This window comes from Rhipicephalus sanguineus, chromosome 8 (assembly GCF_013339695.2).
Source record: "Rhipicephalus sanguineus isolate Rsan-2018 chromosome 8, BIME_Rsan_1.4, whole genome shotgun sequence".
NCBI lineage: Eukaryota > Metazoa > Arthropoda > Arachnida > Ixodida > Ixodidae > Rhipicephalus > Rhipicephalus sanguineus.
Window position 1 is genome coordinate 116,000,083 of NC_051183.1, and position 18,129 is coordinate 116,018,211.

Genomic DNA, 18,129 nt, shown 5'->3' on the forward strand with positions numbered 1-18,129 from the left:
TTCATCGTTTATTATGCCTGTGTGAACACTCGAGCACTTCAATATTCGAAGGAATATTACAGTATTTGAATTCGTATTGAAATTACAGTATTGAAATTAATGGAAATTTCGAAGTATTCGATGTCAACGAATAGGTGTATATTAGTCCGCATGTAAACCCGCTGTAAAGGTCGCTTCACTGCAGTAGAGGGGCGCTATACCGTGATTGCGCCTACACAAGGATAATCCGCACTGCTGCGAAGCCCCATTTCAAGGTAAATGAACATATTACCCTGACATCGATTCCTCATTTTTTTATGTTTAAAAGATTGTTATACCGCCTTATATGCTCTAAGTATAGTAAATTTTAAAATGTTACATATTTTACAGGTTATCACTTCCATCCTACCGCAAGCCAAATCCTGCTGCTATTCAAAGTTGCCTCCACTTCCATTGAACCAAAAGAAAAATGACAGTTGCAGATGCCTTGTTTCAATTAAAAAGAAATGTTGCAGTGGCTTAGCTCGGCTATGGCAGAATAACGCAGCGTTAATGGTTCAGCTGATTATTCTTAGCTTTCCTGATTGTCTAGGATTAGCTTGATTATGCTTACTGCTGCTCCAATGACACACACACGGTATACGTATTATGTGACACATGTATATTTATTTTGCCACTACTCTGGAAAGCGCAGACCAGCGGCGGCGAAGTGCGCGGGATGTGCCAGCTCCGGTGCGTGACATCACTGATCCTCGCGCATGCGCAGCACGGCTCTTGGGGAGGCACGCGAAACTGGCTTGGTTAGGCCAGTGTAGCTAACGCTACAAAAATATATTGTGCGGGTTAGTTGGGTCAAGCAAATATGCTCATTTTTCTTTATAGTATGTGATATATACTATTCGAATTCGATTCGAATTTGCTTCGAACCTAAAATTTACTATTCGCACAAGCCTAGTAAACACACTTGGAATGAATGCTCCCACTTCCTTTGTCAATATCTTAGCCTGTGCAGTAGTGCGGTGCCTATAATGAAAATAACAATAGTTGCAGAAGCTTTAGTTGCTGGCAATAGGATGTTTATGTGCCATGCCATAGTGCTAGACTCCACATTAACTTTGACCACCTTGGATAATTTATTGCGCACTAAAAGCTAGGCACCTAGATTTTATTGCACTTCACCCCCACTGAAATGTAACAGTCGTGGCTGTGTATTCAATTCGCACCTTCGAGCTTAGCGGCGCGAAATTTTAACTGCGAGTTGCCAAAGCGGGTGCAATGCTTAGGAAGCTTCGATGCAGAGCTTAGGCTTGCACGTTTGCTCATGACCACAGCAGTTGCATTTTGACAGGGGCACGAGGTCTAAAGATTCTCAGGTATATAAACTTGTGCTCATTACAAAGGCCTCAGATCGTGAAAATGAATCCGCAAATGTCCACAGTGGCTTCATAACTACCATGATTTTTAGAAGTAAGCACCCATAATTAGTATTGGCCCACAGCTTGCCATTCATTTCCCATTAAGCAGAGCAGCTCGCTTGTGTTATGGATAAGCTGTCTTCAGATTTATCATAGTGCAAATGTTTTTTCACTCTTTTCAAGCAGAATTCTCTGTCCACAAGAACTACAGTTTATCAAGTGAAAGCTCGCAACCATTCGCTATACACATCATGTCTACAGTACTCTCCAAGCCATAGTTGGACAAATGTAGGGATCAGAAAATCACATTATTCTCAGCAATATGAATAATAAAGTTTGTCATAAGAATTACACTGAATGGCAACAATAAACTAGTGCACTAAAAACCATCACTCAGCTTGCCTTGGAACATTAAACACAATAAAATTGAAATCAATTCACATATTATCACTCTAGTTATTGAAATAGCACGAGCTACCAATGCACGAACACGAAATGGAATTTTATTTAGGGCACTAAAAATATTGGCACAACTTCTTTTGTAATAATATCGTTCAACAGTTGATCACAGCAAACAAGCACTTGTATTAAAGAACACTGTAAGAATACTAGGACGTAGGATAATTAAAAAGCTATAAGAAATGCTTGCATTACAGGATCCAGATGCCGCAAAAACCTCGGATCTCACAAGAAAACAGCAGATTTTAAGGGGGCCCTTTGACACTTTTCAAGCCCGATATTTATGTGCAGGTAATACAGGCTGGCAGTGGGAGATGCCTATAGCACTAGATGAAAACATCAACATCAACATATTTAATACTTTAATCACTCAAAAATATCATAACACTGTAAACCGCCTAAGCGCATAGCAGTGCTCACAAGAAGCATTTCTGGCGGGTGTAACGTCCCCATGTGCTCATCCGTCATTGGTCAAGAACAAAGGTTGCAGATAATCACTTTACTGTCGCAAAACCATGGCCGACACTTGTTTTGTTTCCTTTACTTTTTATGTTAATACACAGAGATAAGGTTCACCATTCGGTCAACACAGTTCATGAATAAGAAACTATCAGTTTGAAAAGTGTTACAGGACTTCCGTTAACGTGCACCAAACAAGACTACTGATGGTGCTAGCCATATCGGTGGACAATATGTAACAGAGGCACGGTGAAAAACAATCGGTAAAATCACGAAGGCCGTAAAATTCAAAGGTATTCGAGGGTCTCAATTACGTTTACACACCTGAAAAATGCACTATGCGAATAATGACAGAAGAGTACAAGAACTGTCGCTTGAATTTTGCAGCATATATATTTCTCAACATACAACACAAGAATGAACAGTACGCCTCAAAACAGACAATTTCTCATAGCTCCGAGACACTCATTCTTCTGAGGGAATCATTTCTTTCGACAAAGGCCACACATCGAAACATTTTGTAATTGCAAACAATATTACTGTAATGTTTACATACAGCCACAGTGTTGCCATGTGCTCCCTTGAAAATAAGAACATAAACGTGAACAGCTTCCAAGGACATGTAAGTGAACCGGTGTAATCTCAAGCTATAAATCAGTCAACACCACAAATGTGTTTCAAAATATTTGTCAGTGAATGAGCTAGAGCCGCAGGAAGTTCGCAGGAGCCTAGGATCAGTCTAGAATCACATATTGAGTGCAAAAAATGAGATTAACTTCTCAAGACAACACAAGCCTACTCTCAAAACTATACCGAATAAGCTGGCGTGAGTGTTACCAAAAAACTTAAGCATGGAAAAAGCATTTACACAATTAAGGTGCACTATGGTTCTGAAATGAGAATACCAAACTTATTTAGCTTTCAACTGCATCTGAACCTTATTAGAATAGCGTAATTTAACTTTAAACAGTACAATACTTTTTTTCCTTAAGGAGACATAGGAGAAACCTTTGGTGAATAAGTGCTATGTAATTGCATGAATGTGTTGCTTGAGAAAAACCATACGTACATGGCAAAATGATATAAACTGGCAGGAGGCACGTACTCCACTAGAAAAATATTTTAAGAGAGGAGTCAAGCAACAAGACAAAAATCTAAATGACATAATGAAACAGGTACGTGCATTTCTTGATCTACACTGTTTATGTTCTTAATAATTATATTTAATTACTGCGGGGGTTTTACGTGCTCAAACAATATGATTATGAGGCACACCTTAGTAGGGACTCCACATTAAACTTTACCACCTGGGTTTTTCTTAAAGGGACACTAAAGGCAAATATTAAGTCGACGTTGATTGTTGAAATAGCGGTCCAGAAACCTCGTAGTGCTACTTTTATGCCAAAGAAGTGCTTATTTTGAAATAAAAGCACGTTTTAGTGGTCCGCATCGCGTTAGCGCACTTCAAATCACCCGCCTGAAATAAGACTTTTATACGTCACTGCTGCCGTGCCCAACGTTGCCCGCCTTTACTGCGCGGCCGCCGACACTAATATCAGCGAGCGAAAGTAGCGGGACCTACAGCACCAACAACGGCCATCGAAGCTTGCCGCCACTTCCTCCGTGATTGCCGCAATCGCCGCAATGGATGTGGACGGAGAACTTGACAACGAGACATTGGATCGCGACGCTGGGCTCCAATTCAACGATTTGAGCCCCGATGAACGCGGTATGCTGCTCAGGGCTCGTAGTGCCGGCGTCGTTGCATGCGGCATTTTGTCGAACTTTCTGTCAGAGCGACTTTCACGATCGCGCAAAACACACGCGGCAGTACGCGATCCTGAAACTACCACTGAGACGCGACCACGTGAGCGAAGCAGGGCGCACGGCGAAGCGCAGTTTGGCGAAAACGGAACCTTTGAACCACGCGCGCCGTTCCCCATGGCAACGCCACAGAGGTTCATTTTTCCATGAATCAAACGGAAACAAACAGCATTTTATTACGTCTTTTCATGTACGGCAGGTTCTTTTTCTATTACTGCTAGTTTGATTACTAGTGATTCATTGTAGGCAGACTCTCATACGTCATCGGGATCACTTCGAAAATGTCCCACTCTTGTCGCTCATCCTGTGATACATTTAGCTTAATTTCTCGGTAAGTAGGACACTGCTGTTGATATTATTGCCGTTTTAGAAGTTGTCATACATTGAGCCTTCACTCTGACATAAATTGTTATTTGTCTTTAGTGTCCCTTTAACATGCATCTAAATCTAAGTACACTCAAGTTCTTGCATTTAGCACCTTTAAAGCTGTGGCTGCTGTGGCCGGCAATCGAACCGGTGTCATCTAGCTTACCAGACCAACACTGGTTGTCCTTCAAACATGTCAATGGTTACATAAGAATGCTGTAAAGAAACACAGGAAAATGGAAACAAATGTAATCATAATATCCGGGGTTGTAAGTGCCAAAACAGACATATGATTATGAGGCACACTGTGACGGAGGGCTCTGTCAATTTCGACTGTCTGGTGTTCTCCAATTTGCACTGACATCGTACAGTACGCAGGCCTTTAGCATTTCACCGCCATTGAAATGTGACCACCATGGCCACGACCGAACCCGTGGCTTTCGGGTCAGCACCGCAACCACTGCACCACTGAGGTGGACTGCAATCAAATGTATTAGATAAATTTTACGTTCTGTAGCACAAACTTTAAGTGGCAATGATGAAGTCGCACTGTCACTAACAGAGTTATGCCTTTGGTTTTCACATAAAACTTAGCACTGTCAGAGTGCTGTAACAGACCCAGTTGAATGTGTCTTTCTAAAAAAAAGAGGAGTTAGCAGAAGTCCCACTGAAATGTTCACTTGTGTTTGTGTGTGTGCAAGTGCCTGTTTAAGTTGCTTTTCCAACCAAACGTCTCAGGACATAAGGGGCACTTATGCGGTTGATCGCATTCGTGCATGTGCAGGTGATCTCTCAACGTGGACCTTCGAGGGAAGCTCTGGGAACACAGGTGGCACTTGTGTGGCCGCTCACGTCTGTGGGCACGTAGGTGAACTATCATATTTACGTGAGAAGCTCTGAGGACACAGGTGACACTGAAATGGCCGCTCGCCTATGTGAACCCTGATGTGCTTTTTCATATGGGACGAATTCTCAGTTGCATATTCACAGAAGTTACAGCGGTGGCGGCGTCCATGATGCGACTTCTCACCATCCTTAGTTGCTGGATGGCTGGACCACCCCAGCGCTGCACAAAGAAAATAACACGGGTAAATTTTCAATCACCTTTCATGGAAGAAAGGTAACAATAATCGAATTAAATCATGCATTACTACAGGCAAAAACAATCGTCCGATTAGGAGGCATGCCATAGTGGAAGCTTCAAAATTATCTTCGATCACTTGAGTTTTCTGTCTTTACCACACACCAAAACCTAAGTATACAAGGATTTCTCTTTTCACGCTTATCAATATGCAGCTGTAATGGCCACATTATTAAAATACAAGAAAAATTATTTAACAGATACTAGTGCTAATAAGACACTTTTTCTTCACTCATAAAAGGGCCCCAGACCACCCAGAGGTCGAAATGTAGTTCTAAGGTTGCAGTTGTGAACGAGTCTTCAAGAACATGTCCCGTGAGAATTTTTGAAATGGTGCCATAATAGCAGAGTTAGAAATGTTTGATGATCGAAAAAAGGCCCTCACTCGTTTCACTCTTTCCTTTGCTATGCTCCGTTCGTCGGTTCATCTCTCCTCCTGGCTGAGTGTTCCTCCTCACCGTGCGAGCCGGAAGAGTGGCGAGTGCGCATACCTGGGAGCGAAGCCCATAGCCAGAAATTTTTTCGGGGGGGGGGGGGGGGGCACATGGTGAAGGCCTTGACTATATAAGAAAAAAAAAAGTCACAGTTTCGCCGCAAGGCCGAAGCAATGAATGCGATAGCAAGAAACTAATGCTATACGAAGTGAGGCTCGCCAATGGATAATCTGATTTTGAACAGCGCTCCTGTTGCAAAGGCGGCCGAAGCAGCGAAGGAAACTAGCGTGCTTCAAGTGTCGAGCTGTGACACTTGATAGTTCGCGCTCATCTTCTGTTTGTTCGTTTAGCGGCGTCCCTTGAGCTCGAGTGACTTTCGTATGCTCCGTAACACGAGCGCGGACATCACGGTGAAAGCTCTAAACATCCCTCTTCCCCTCACCACGAGAAAAGCGCGCAAGCAGTCAGCGGAAGGGCAAGGTTCTCCCTGCTAAATATAAGAAGAAGCGAGCGAGCTCGCCGACGACTTTTAAATCCGCCCGTCCCACTCCTCGCGCCATGTCGCTGGTAATGAAATACGCTTATAAGCGCCTGCCGTCTCCGAGTCCTGCCAGCGGTAAAGGGTCTATATAACGCTCGCCGTTAGCTACCCGAAGGATCTGCGCTTTCTGGCGTATTGGTTAGCGTAATGCGCTGCGGTTTGGGAGGTCACTGGTTCGATTCCGCGCTTCGGAAGCATTTTTCTGAATTATTTTTCTTTGGGAATTTGATAGATATATACACATTTATACATATACGATGCATGACGGCGGCGACGGCGCCGGCAAAATTCAGCCGAGACTGTCCATATAATTGTTATCGCAATAAAACTTATGTTCATTATTCATTTTCAGTAAAACAACCTCCTCCATCAAGATTTCGAGGTCTGGGCCCCTAGGGCATCCGCCCTGGCTATGGGCCTGCTGCGAGCAAGCAAGCAGGTTCTTTTTGTTGCTGAGATGGCCAGACGCGAGTGGTGATGTCACGGCCACCGCTGGCGATACCGAATGTCCCGGAGAGGACAATGGATTGTTTATATTTTTTATTTAATTTTGTTGCGATAGCAATCATACGGACAGTCTAGACGGGTTTTTGCCGTCGCCGTTGCCGTCATGTCCCTGCCGTATGAAGTCCAAATTGATAAGATCCCCCCGCGCATCGTATGTTCTACCGCGGGTAAAAGCGCGCGAGCGCAGGCGACGAATGCGGCCGAAGCAGTGATCAAACGAGTCTGCTCATTTCCGTCGCTCGGAGGGTGCATGCGATAACATTGCCCCGCTCGGGAGGCGTGCCGTCGAAGCAAACAGGAAACGCCACGCCCTTCGTTAACGAGCATGAAAACAAAAGGCGCATGCACCCTCCGTCGCTCGTAGCGGGGAGGGGGGGGTGTTCGCGCGAGCAGCGCAACTTTGAACTTTGAATCTAAGGGCGCGGTCGGGATCGCTGGCGCGCGCGAGCTATCTTGACAGCCATCACAGCGGGCGGCTCGTATACCCTTCTACGTGCTGCGCTCTCAACGCGAAGTGACTATGCGGAGAGCATCTCTCCCTGGAGCGGCCGGATTCTCTTACACCAGCGTTTTGTAGTTACGCGGGATCGGATACAAAACAGTTAGCTGCCAGCCTCACTTCGTATAACACAATCTGTTGCTATCGCATTCATCGCTTCGCCCTTGCGGTGAAACTGTGACATTTTATTGCGTGCGATGCACCTGCAGCTCGTAGAGCTGCCGCTTTGAGCACTGTTGATTGAAACAGCATCCTGAACTCGATGCGCGCGTTTAATTGAAGTGTTAAAAAATTATCAAAGGTGGTTTAGGGCGCTTTAGGTCTTGAGGACAATTTTCAGAAACAAAGCACAGTACGTCAAGTTTGAAGATTTTTCCAGTGCGCAAGTATGGTATTGCCAAGATTTGGGACGTAGTGAAATCTACACATATTATCTGACAAGGTTTTGTAGAATATAAAGATTGATTACGTTAAAAGACATTAAGGGTGGCTGTGTCATGAGCGGCTCCTGTAGCCAAGTTTGTCAACCCATACCTTAAGTAATAATGTCATGGCATACTCTGACCTCAGTACCCAAATGAAGTTGAGCCAGTTTCATAACTGGAGCATACATTCTCAATACATTGCGTGTTGTGATAGAGAACTATATACTGTAAAGAAGAAGAATGGCCTCAGCGGCATTGCTCTGCGCCTCATCGGCATCACCATCGACATGAGCTCGTGGTTGCTGCGCTTGGCCGAACGCTGCTGACCGCTGCTTGTTCTTGCCATATTCTTTGCTAATAAACCTCTTAGCAATACAAGTATTACAATAAAATTATTTCATGTCACGTCTTTTCCTGGTTCCTCACTGCAAGATCTTATTATATGTGACATTTCTTTATACAAACATGCTAGGCTAAAAATACCGGGACACCCAAAGCTTTTGCTTTTGCTCATGCTGTGTACAAAAGGAAGTACAATAAAAACTGTCTTCAATTCTAAATTGCATTCTAAACGATCAGGATAAATCAAGCAGGATCTGTCAGATAAAGATACGAAAAAACACCAAGTGAAGCAAAGAATAAAAGACAAAATTAAAAAAGCAAGTTCCTACCAGTATAAAAGAACCTCGTTCAGTAAACTTTAGTTTAATCAGCTTCACTAACAATACCTAATGCTTATAATCAAAGCATGTGCATGTGTTAGTACTAGAACCACACTAAACATGCCTATATAGCAAATAAATATCAATCAAAATTGCTTGAAGATCCGTGTGAATCTACTAGAACCTAGGAAAAGAACAAACATGTCAGCTTAGTAAAATATCAGTCAAATCAAACTTCATACAAAATGCAGAGACTGCTCAACGAAACAGTCATAAGAATGCAGAGAGAATGACACAACAGAAATAAGGAATGCAGCGGGAGTTCCTAGTATAATCTTTCCCATTCAACAGTGACATCAGATTCCGCTGATGTTTGGCGACTTGCATCTAAAGAGAGAAGAACAATGCATTACTAACAATGGACAAAAAGAGAAGCAGTTATCTACCCCAGGAACATTGCTACATGGAATGCAGTTTTGATACGCAATTTAAGTTTTACTTAGCACCTATATACGGTTATAATTGTGATTCGTTGTTCTATCAGCCGTTTAATCCTTAAGATTGAGTAAACTGAAATTCCTGTTTGTTGCATATTGGCTAGAACATTGCACCATTCATAGAGTGATTTCCAGGAAGCTGATTCTATTGTACATGGTACAACATGCCACAAAGCTTCATCAAACCTGAAGAATCAATGGTGGCATGTGGCAATCGCATTGTTCACGCACATTTTGATATTTTGAACGGACTCGGTGGAATACACTAAGCTTCTTTTTTCACCACACATGTTGTTGATAATCAAATGCACACATAAAAATGTAAAATGAAGAAGATGATGACACCTTCTGAAAGGAGATAAATAATATATGTTGACTTGCAAAGTACGTCACTACAGTCAGTCACTGCGTTTAGTGAGCTCTGGAGAATTTGTCTGAAGGTCCACCATAATACTTAACTGACCATAGCACATGCACGCACGCACAAAAATACAAGACAACAGTCCTGTAAACAATACACTTGGTTGTGCGTGAGGTGTCTGTCCTGGTAATTGATGGTGAACATAATTAGAATTAGAACACAGTGATTATTGAGTGCAGATGCAGATTATTTCTTGAATTTTGATACCACAAATACGTTTGAACATTCCCTTTCGATATCCAAGATAGTGAAGCCCTTCTAATGGGGCACGAAGAATGCAAAGGCTGCAAAGACTTCAACATTGATAACTTCCTCCTGGCTTCGCTATGCAATAGAATGTGCACTGCCACTTTATAGAATACAGCAAAAATTGGGGGACCCTTAAGCTTCGCCTTTAAGAGTTGAACGCAATAGCGAAATCCGGCCCCTAGTGCGCACTTCAACCACTAAGTGCATACTTATTAATGTGTATTGTTACACACACACGCACACAGACAGACACACACGCGCGCGCGCGCGAGAATGGTACATACAGGTTTTTGATCTAAAGGAAGAGTCGCATGACCTCCAAGATACACGCCGCGCGCTTGCCATCTCGGAGGCCATGAAGAGTCTCACAATGCCTCACAGATGGCAGCACATTATCTAGCGTTTGCTGTTTGCTTGATCAACGCCTTCTCTGGAAAGGCGGCATTGGCTTGATATGTTTTCCGCTAGATGGACATAGTTGTCCATTTTTAGAGGTCTTTGAAAGTTCGTGTGTGTTTTTAGCGGCGATGGCTGCACTATCCCGGCCTTTTTAGACGTAGACTGATGGCCTCCCAAATCCGCCTACAAATCGCCGAATGGGCTCGTTTTTGTCGTGACACCTGTTGAACAAAATGCGTTAAGGAGACTCCCTCCGCTACATGGCATTTATGTAGTGTTTGTTTCCATAGCAGCTGCAAGTAACATCGTCGCTTTGTGGTAGAACACCTGCTTGCAACGCGAACGGCCCGGGCTCGATCCTCAATGGGACCGAAAATTTTATTCTTTATTTAATTGCTTCTTTCTCGATATTGCGCTCACGGACGATTTTTCGCTGACAACCAACGGTCCCGACGCCGACGGCGGAATATCTGCGACACGAGCTCTCTACGCTATCGCGTTAAAACTTCGAGGTTTCGGTACTTGTCGATAAATGGCACAAGAAATTCAAGTCTGCCTTCTTAACTGCATGAACAAGGACATGAAAGCATTTAGTCATATTGTGTGCAATTTAGCAGCAAGCTTCTGGGCTTTAAGCTCCATAATGAGTAATCAATTCTTTTTCAACTTTTCCAATAAGGACAGATATTTCTAGGACAGATATTTCTACAACAGAATTTATTGCTGTTTCCCAAGCAAAAAAGATCATGGTCATATGAAACAGTGGAAGTATGCATTACTGAGAAAGGACACCACTGTTCAGCCTATGCTTTATGTCAGCAAAAAACATTTCGAGTAGGAATGTGCGGGAATACGCACTAGTACACTCTTGATATGCATCACATGTGATAATAGTAAACATATTTAGAATGAGCGTTCGCACTCTGCCAGTCGACATCCTAGTGCAGTGTCTATGATAAACCATTTGCAATATGGCATCCTCATTTGGAGACGCGACTTTTGCCATTCCTGTGCACTGCTGGCATGGATAAGACTGCAAACACTGAGCTAATGGTAAATTAAGTATTCTTGGTGCCTAAAGTTCCATTATACAGTGAAACCTCGGTGATACGAATCTCACGGGACCACCAAAAATATTCGTATCATCCGAAATTTGATTCACCACAAAGCATGGAAAATGAGCATGTCACAAAAAGAAAGCTGGCGTACATTTTCATTTATTGTTTTTCAGGGCTGCAGCACCGTCAGGAAAAACCCTGCATGATTGTCAGTTAAGTTTTTAGATGTCGGCAATATACCAGCACTCGTAAGTATACGGCCCGTACGCGCGCATTTAATTAATGAACCAGGTGCATTGCAACCCACGACATCAGTAGCCCCTTCCACATTTTAGTATGCTTTTTTGCATGACACCGGAGTACTGCAGCGAAAGTAACAAAAGAAGCGCTTTGACGCAATGGATCAAGGCCACAACATCCGCCTCTTCCATGTTCCTGTGCTGCCCTCTGCCATTTTAAAAGGGGTTTGGTAGGGGCTGGGAGAATCGGTACTGCCAGAAGCAAGGCCTCCGAGATGAGGAGACGTCTCGCGACTTTTCCGCTGGGGTAGAGCGCATGCGCCAGGCCGTCGTGATAAAGGCGGATTACAGGACCACGGTCCTGTGTTATGATGCTGTTATCGCGGAGGTGTTGATGGTTTTTGGCAGATATACGGCCATGGCCGCACAAGCGCGACCTGGACGGTCGCGCATGTTGACGTTGTAAGGCTTGACTCCTTTGCCAACATCGTCCTCGCCTTCTTTCGTTCCTCGTCCACCTTTCATAGGATGTCTGATGCACGAGGCAGGCACGTGTACACACAATACAACGACAGCAGCCCGCGTAGACGCGTTAGAAAAAAAGAAACACGGCGTTAAAGGGGCCCTGCAACACTTTTCGAGCATGCTCAAAAAGCGCTGCCGATCGGTAGTCGAGGCTCTCGAGAACACGCGAGCCAAATATTATAGCGATGCGCACGGCCTGGAATTTACAATAAATTCTCAAAGTCAACTGAAAATCGCTCCCTCTTCTCTCGACAAATGATGTATTAGTCGCAAAATATGACGCGATTCTCGGCAGTTCCACCATTGGCTGATGTTATAATCACGATAACACCCTCATTATTACTTTCGTTGTTAATTTTGAGTTCAATAAGTAGATAATATGTACGTTTATATTATGTTATCGCGTTAAAAACACCGAACAAACATTAATATTAGCACTTCCGGTCTCACCGACAGCTCGTCTGCTCGTAGTTGCGTGGTTCCGTTTTCTTCGCCATGCGCAGTGCCGAAAACGTGAATATTTCTGTGCTTTTGACCATCGCCGGTTGCCGTTGAGAGTGGCAGCCATTCGAGTGTTGCCTCGTCAGCTGAGAACTGCATCGTCGGCACGTTCTCACGACCGACCGAGGCACGGGCGCAGCGTGTCTCCGATAACAATGCTGGCGTCCGGTAATGGCGGCGCTTCGGGGTCGTCTGCCAGTGCCGTCTTACGAGGCGGTGTATCGGAGTATGGGCCGAAACCGATCTCAGCTGTCATTCGTTCCAAACGAGCGCGCACGTTTGCTTCCATGGTTGGCAGAGTGATGAAAACACTACGGCGTTCGAGGTGCACACCCAACATTACCAAACCGACGCGCAGTTTTCAAGCACGCACGATACACAGCGCGATCGACTCCGCTCGACGAGAACGACGCAAGCCGACCGGAAGTGGCGGCACAGACCACGTGGTTGCGCCGAGACGCCAGAGAGAAAAAAATGAAAAAAATGCCGCCGGCGCTGACGTCGCCTCCTCTCACCTCCGCCCTCCCTCCCTCCCCTCACGCCGCGCGCAGCTTTCCGCGCGCTCGCTGCGTTGAGTTGAGAGAGAAAGCTGCGGAACGTGATCTCTATAATTTGGTAACACCACTTAGACTTGACGGATTCGAAAAATTTTTGCGGCATATGACTCGTGAAGAGTCATACGTCAATAATGAGACTATTCCAATGTAATTAAGAAAGGTGTTGCAGGGCCCCTTTAATGTCCTCTGTAATCTAAACGCGAAGGCGCACGGAGGCACATAAGAGCCTCAAAGATTCGCGCACACAATCTCGGAGGCCGTGACGCGTCTCTGAAAGTTTATTCTGACCGCAAGAAAAGTGTTTTTCTTACACCGTGATTCTGACGATTTGGCGATGCGGCGCTCATGCCCATGCTTGCGTCCCCGCGCTCGCACGTGCTTGGCGCGTCTTCCACGACAGCGCGGACAGCACCTCTTCGTATCTGCAGGCGGTAGCATACGTTCGTATCAAACGTCGCTGGGTGGAAATCGGTTCACAACAACGTACTCCATTACACTGCAGGCCAATGGGCCTTGGCAGGGACCAACAAAAAATTCGTATCAAACCTGAAATTCGTATGACCGGTGATCGTATCACCGAGGTTTCACTGTATTAACTTTTGGTTGAAATATTTTGCTAGACACAATCACTTTGGTGGAGGCAATATAGTGTTTAACGAGACAGTGGACACGGGGTGTTTCAGCAGGAATTTCCAAATAGTTTTTTTTACCTTTTGAGGAATGGTTATTGCGAGCAGATACATATCACATGTAATTTGAGATGGTAGTTGAAATTACTTTGTGAAGAAATATAGCATGACTCACTGTACAATCATTACATAAATATTTATGTAGTACAGTAAAAGCTCCTTAATTCGAACTCGAAGGGGACTACAAAATTGTTCGAATTAAGCGGAGTTCGAATTAGACGGTGGACGCTAGATGAACGGACGTCGCACCACACAGCGCGGGTAGAATCCAAAGAAGCCACCTCTGGACTCGTTATTGCGAACTAGGGGCAACTACACAAGTTTGTGGCAGGCGATTTCACAAATTTAGTTCGTGGAGCTCTAAGAGCAAACAGAATTAATTGATCAGTCAGTGATACGCCAGAAACAAGCACCAACATGCATTCATGTGAGCAGTGAGCCTTAATGTGATATATATGACACTATTTATTTTCCAAACCACGTTTATTAACATGGCAGAGTTAACGCAATCAAAACGAAAAGTAATCAGTAATTTGGATTTGCTTCCGTTCCTTCTGTCGCGACTGCATGAGCATCGTTTGCAGCTTCCCCAACAGCTCCAGCACAGCGTCCGAATTCTGATCTGCTGATAAATGCTGCAGTTTTACATCTCTAGTAAGTTTGGTTTGTTTTGCAACACATTGAGATCACTTTGGATCCACTTCTGTGAGGCGCAATGAAAGCCAGAGATTTCCAGTTCGAATTAACCGCTGTGGATACCGACACATTCGAATTATTGGGAGTTTTCCCCCCTAGAAATACAAAGAGCTGGGCCAGGACCAGGGCGTCAGTTCGAATTAACGAGCTTTTACTGTAATTACAATCAGTTGCAATAAAATACACTATAATTTATTCTAACTCCTCCACTTGCCTTAAATTTGGTCTACAGAACCTTTCCATCAAATTATATAAATTTCACGCATTTATTGACCGTCGATCATAAAGCGTGTCGAAAAGTGTTATTTTTGTTTAGATTTACAGAGTTTCACTCAACAAGCTCAACCAATCAGCCTGGCGGGTTTTTATTTTGATATAAACAAGCTTCTTGATAAAGCTTTCTCCAAATTTGCAATGGTGCAAATATTTTCTCACTCTTAAAGCAGAATTGCCTGTCCACAAGTACTACAAATGATCAAGTGAAAAGCTAGCTACATTTAGCAATACACACCACAACCGCAGTTCTGCCAAAAGCGTTGTGAGACAAACGTGGGGATCAGAAAGGCACATTCTCAGCAATATGACTAAAATTTCCCATGAAATTCCATTCCATGGCAACAATAAATGAGCATACAGAAGCCCTCACTCATCTTCCTTTGGAGCATTCAACACCATAAAATATAAATGGGATCACACACTATCACGGCACATATTGATGTGTCAAGGAACACCAATGCACAATTACAACACGGTATTTTATTTAGGGCGCTAACAACACTTACATAAATTCTGTTGTAACGCTGTGTTTAAACAATCGATTGCAGCAGACAAGCTCTTATATTAAAAACGTTCAAAGGCAACACAATTAAAAGCTCAAACAAATACAAACATTGCAGAACACTTATGCAGTAAGAACCTCAGATCTCACCAGAAAACCAAGCATTTTAAAGGGGCCCTGCAACACTTTTCGAGCATGCTCAAAAAGCGCTGCCGATCGGTAGTCGAGGCTCCCGAGAACACGCGAGCCAAATATTATAGCGATGCGCACGGCCTGGAATTTACAATAAATTCTCAAAGTCAGCTGAAAATCGCTCCCTCTTCTCTCGACAAATGATGTATTAGTCCGCAAAATATGACGCGATTGTCGGCAGTTCCACCATTGGCTGATGTTATAATCACGATAACACCCTCATTATTACTTTCGTTGTTAATTTTGAGTTCAATAAGTAGATAATATGTATGTTTATATTCTGTTATCGCGTTAAAAACACCGAACAAACATTAATAGTAGCACTGCCGGTCTCACCGACAGCTCGTCTACTCGTAGTTGTGTGGTTCCGTTTTCTTCGCCATGCGCAGTGCCGAAAACGTGAATATTTCTGTGCTTTTGACCATCGCCGGTTGCCGTTGAGAGTGGCAGCCGTTCGAGTGTTGCCTCGTCAGCTGGGAACTGCATCGTCGGCACGTTCTCACGACCGACCGAGGCAGCCGTGCAGCATGTCTCCGATAACAATGCTGGCGTCCGGTAATGGCGGCGCTTCGGGGTCGTCTGCCAGTGCCGTCTTACGAGGCGGTGTATCGGAGTATGGGCCGAAACCGATCTCAGCTGTCATTCGTTCCAAACGAGCGCGCAGGTTTGCTTCCATGGTTGGCAAAGCGATGAAAACACTACGGCGTTCGAGGTGCACACCCAACATTACCAAACCGACGCACAGTTTTCAAGCACGCGCGACACACAGTGCGATCGACTCCGCTCGACGAGAACGACGCAAGCCGACCGGAAGTGGCGGCACAGACCACGTGGTTGCGCCCAGACGTCAGAGAGAAAAAAATGAAGAAAAAATTTCCGCCGGCGCTCTTGGGCGGAGCCTCGCTCGTCTGCGCTCCCTCCCTCGAGTCGCTGCCTAGCTCTCCGCGCGCTCGCGGCGTTGAGTTGAGGGAGAAAGCTGCGGAACGTGATCTCTATATTTTGGTAACACCACTTAGACCTGACGGATTCGAAAAATTTTTGCGGCATATGACTCGTGAAGAGTCATACGTCAATAATGAGACTATTCCAATATAACTAAGAAAGGTGTTGCAGGGCCCCTCTAAAGGGGCCCTCTAACACCTTTCTAGCCTGACATTTATTTGCAAGTCATGCAAACTGACAGGCGGACATGCCTTTAGTCTAGGTAAAAACATCGCTGTCAATAAATTTAATATTTTAATCGTAAAAAAATCACAGCACTGCTGACCACCTAAGCGCGTGGCAGTGCTCGCAAGAAGCATTTCTGGGGGACGCAACGTCACCATGCGCTCATCCGTAATTGGTCAAGAAAGAAGGTGGCAGATAATCACTTTACTGTCGCAAAACCTTGCTCGACATTTGTCTTGTGTACTCTATTTTTATATCGACACATACAGATACGGTCGATCTTTATATCGACCCTACAGATATGGTTGCAAAAAAAAGAAGCTTTGCAGCCACAAGACACCGAAGGGACGCTGCCTGCTCTTTAACCTGTGGCTTCGGCGCATAAATCAATCCGCACAGGAGGTTTGTCTCCATGTGAAAGCTTCTTTTCTCACTTATACACTTGTGTACCTTCATAAACAGACATCTGTACTGTACATTCGTGCGTTTAATTAATTTCCTCCAACCATTTTCCTCATGGTGCATAGCCACAGTGCTTGTCACTATGGCAACTGCAGGATTGGCACACTGGATGGAACGAGGAACCATGTCCCACTAGGCAGGTGTTTCAAGCTCTGCCATTAAAGGGACACTAAAGAGAAACAATAAATTGGTTTATATCGATAAACTGTGCTCTGAGAACTCAAATGTCGTTAATTTCGTCATCATAGGTTTATTAATAGAGGAGAAAATCAAGTTCAAAGTTTCATTTTTAAATTTCGCGCCAAAATCTCCCCGCGTGACGTCACGGATTTCAAAGAGTATTTATCGTATTTAGGCGCCATTGGCTCAACAAAATTACTTCAAACTTGGTATGTTACGTCTATGGCCCCCTCAGAGGACAATGTACGTCATTTTTACTGATTAGGAACTACATAGTCCCAGTAGGTGCCGTCAAAACATGTGACATCACGGCGAATGGTGCGGAAACTTCTAGGTAGCGTCGCCACACACATTTTGTTTTTGCGCGTTTTCTCGCTTGCTGAGCCTCTTTCCGCAGTAAAAAAAAACCCGTGCATGCCGCTGCTCACCCGCGTGGTCTGTCGAACCGGAAGCGGCCGCATCCCACAGTTCATTACGATTGCTTATTTGGGGGGAGGGGGTGTAAAATAAAGTCGGAGCCTGTTTACTGGCCCTTTAACAAACATATGAAACATGGAAAAATCATTCAAAAAACATGGCGCAATGTGGTTCTGATAATGAGAAGTCCAAATTTATTTACCTTTTATCCGGTTTGATCCTCAATAGAATTGTGAAGTGCAAGTTTGAAGAGAACAATACTTTTGTTCAATAAGAAGACAAGAAAAGTGTTTGTTGATCAAGTGCTATGTAAGTGCTTTCATGTGTCCCTAGAGAACGACAAAATAATATAAAAGGAAAAAAGGACAAGAAACACCTATTGCACGGAAAA

The 18,129-nt window shown here is 44.2% G+C and overlaps 1 long non-coding RNA gene across 1 annotated transcript in view; it reads left to right on the forward strand.

Moving 5' to 3' along the window:
• The first annotated feature begins 5,053 nt into the window (after window positions 1-5,053).
• Window positions 5,054-18,129, forward strand: part of LOC125759593 (uncharacterized) — a 42,292-nt gene continuing 29,216 nt past the window's right edge. Inside the window, exon 1 of the long non-coding RNA XR_007417216.1 lies at window positions 5,054-5,286. This is a non-coding gene — a long non-coding RNA (uncharacterized LOC125759593). The remainder of the gene's footprint in view (window positions 5,287-18,129) is intronic.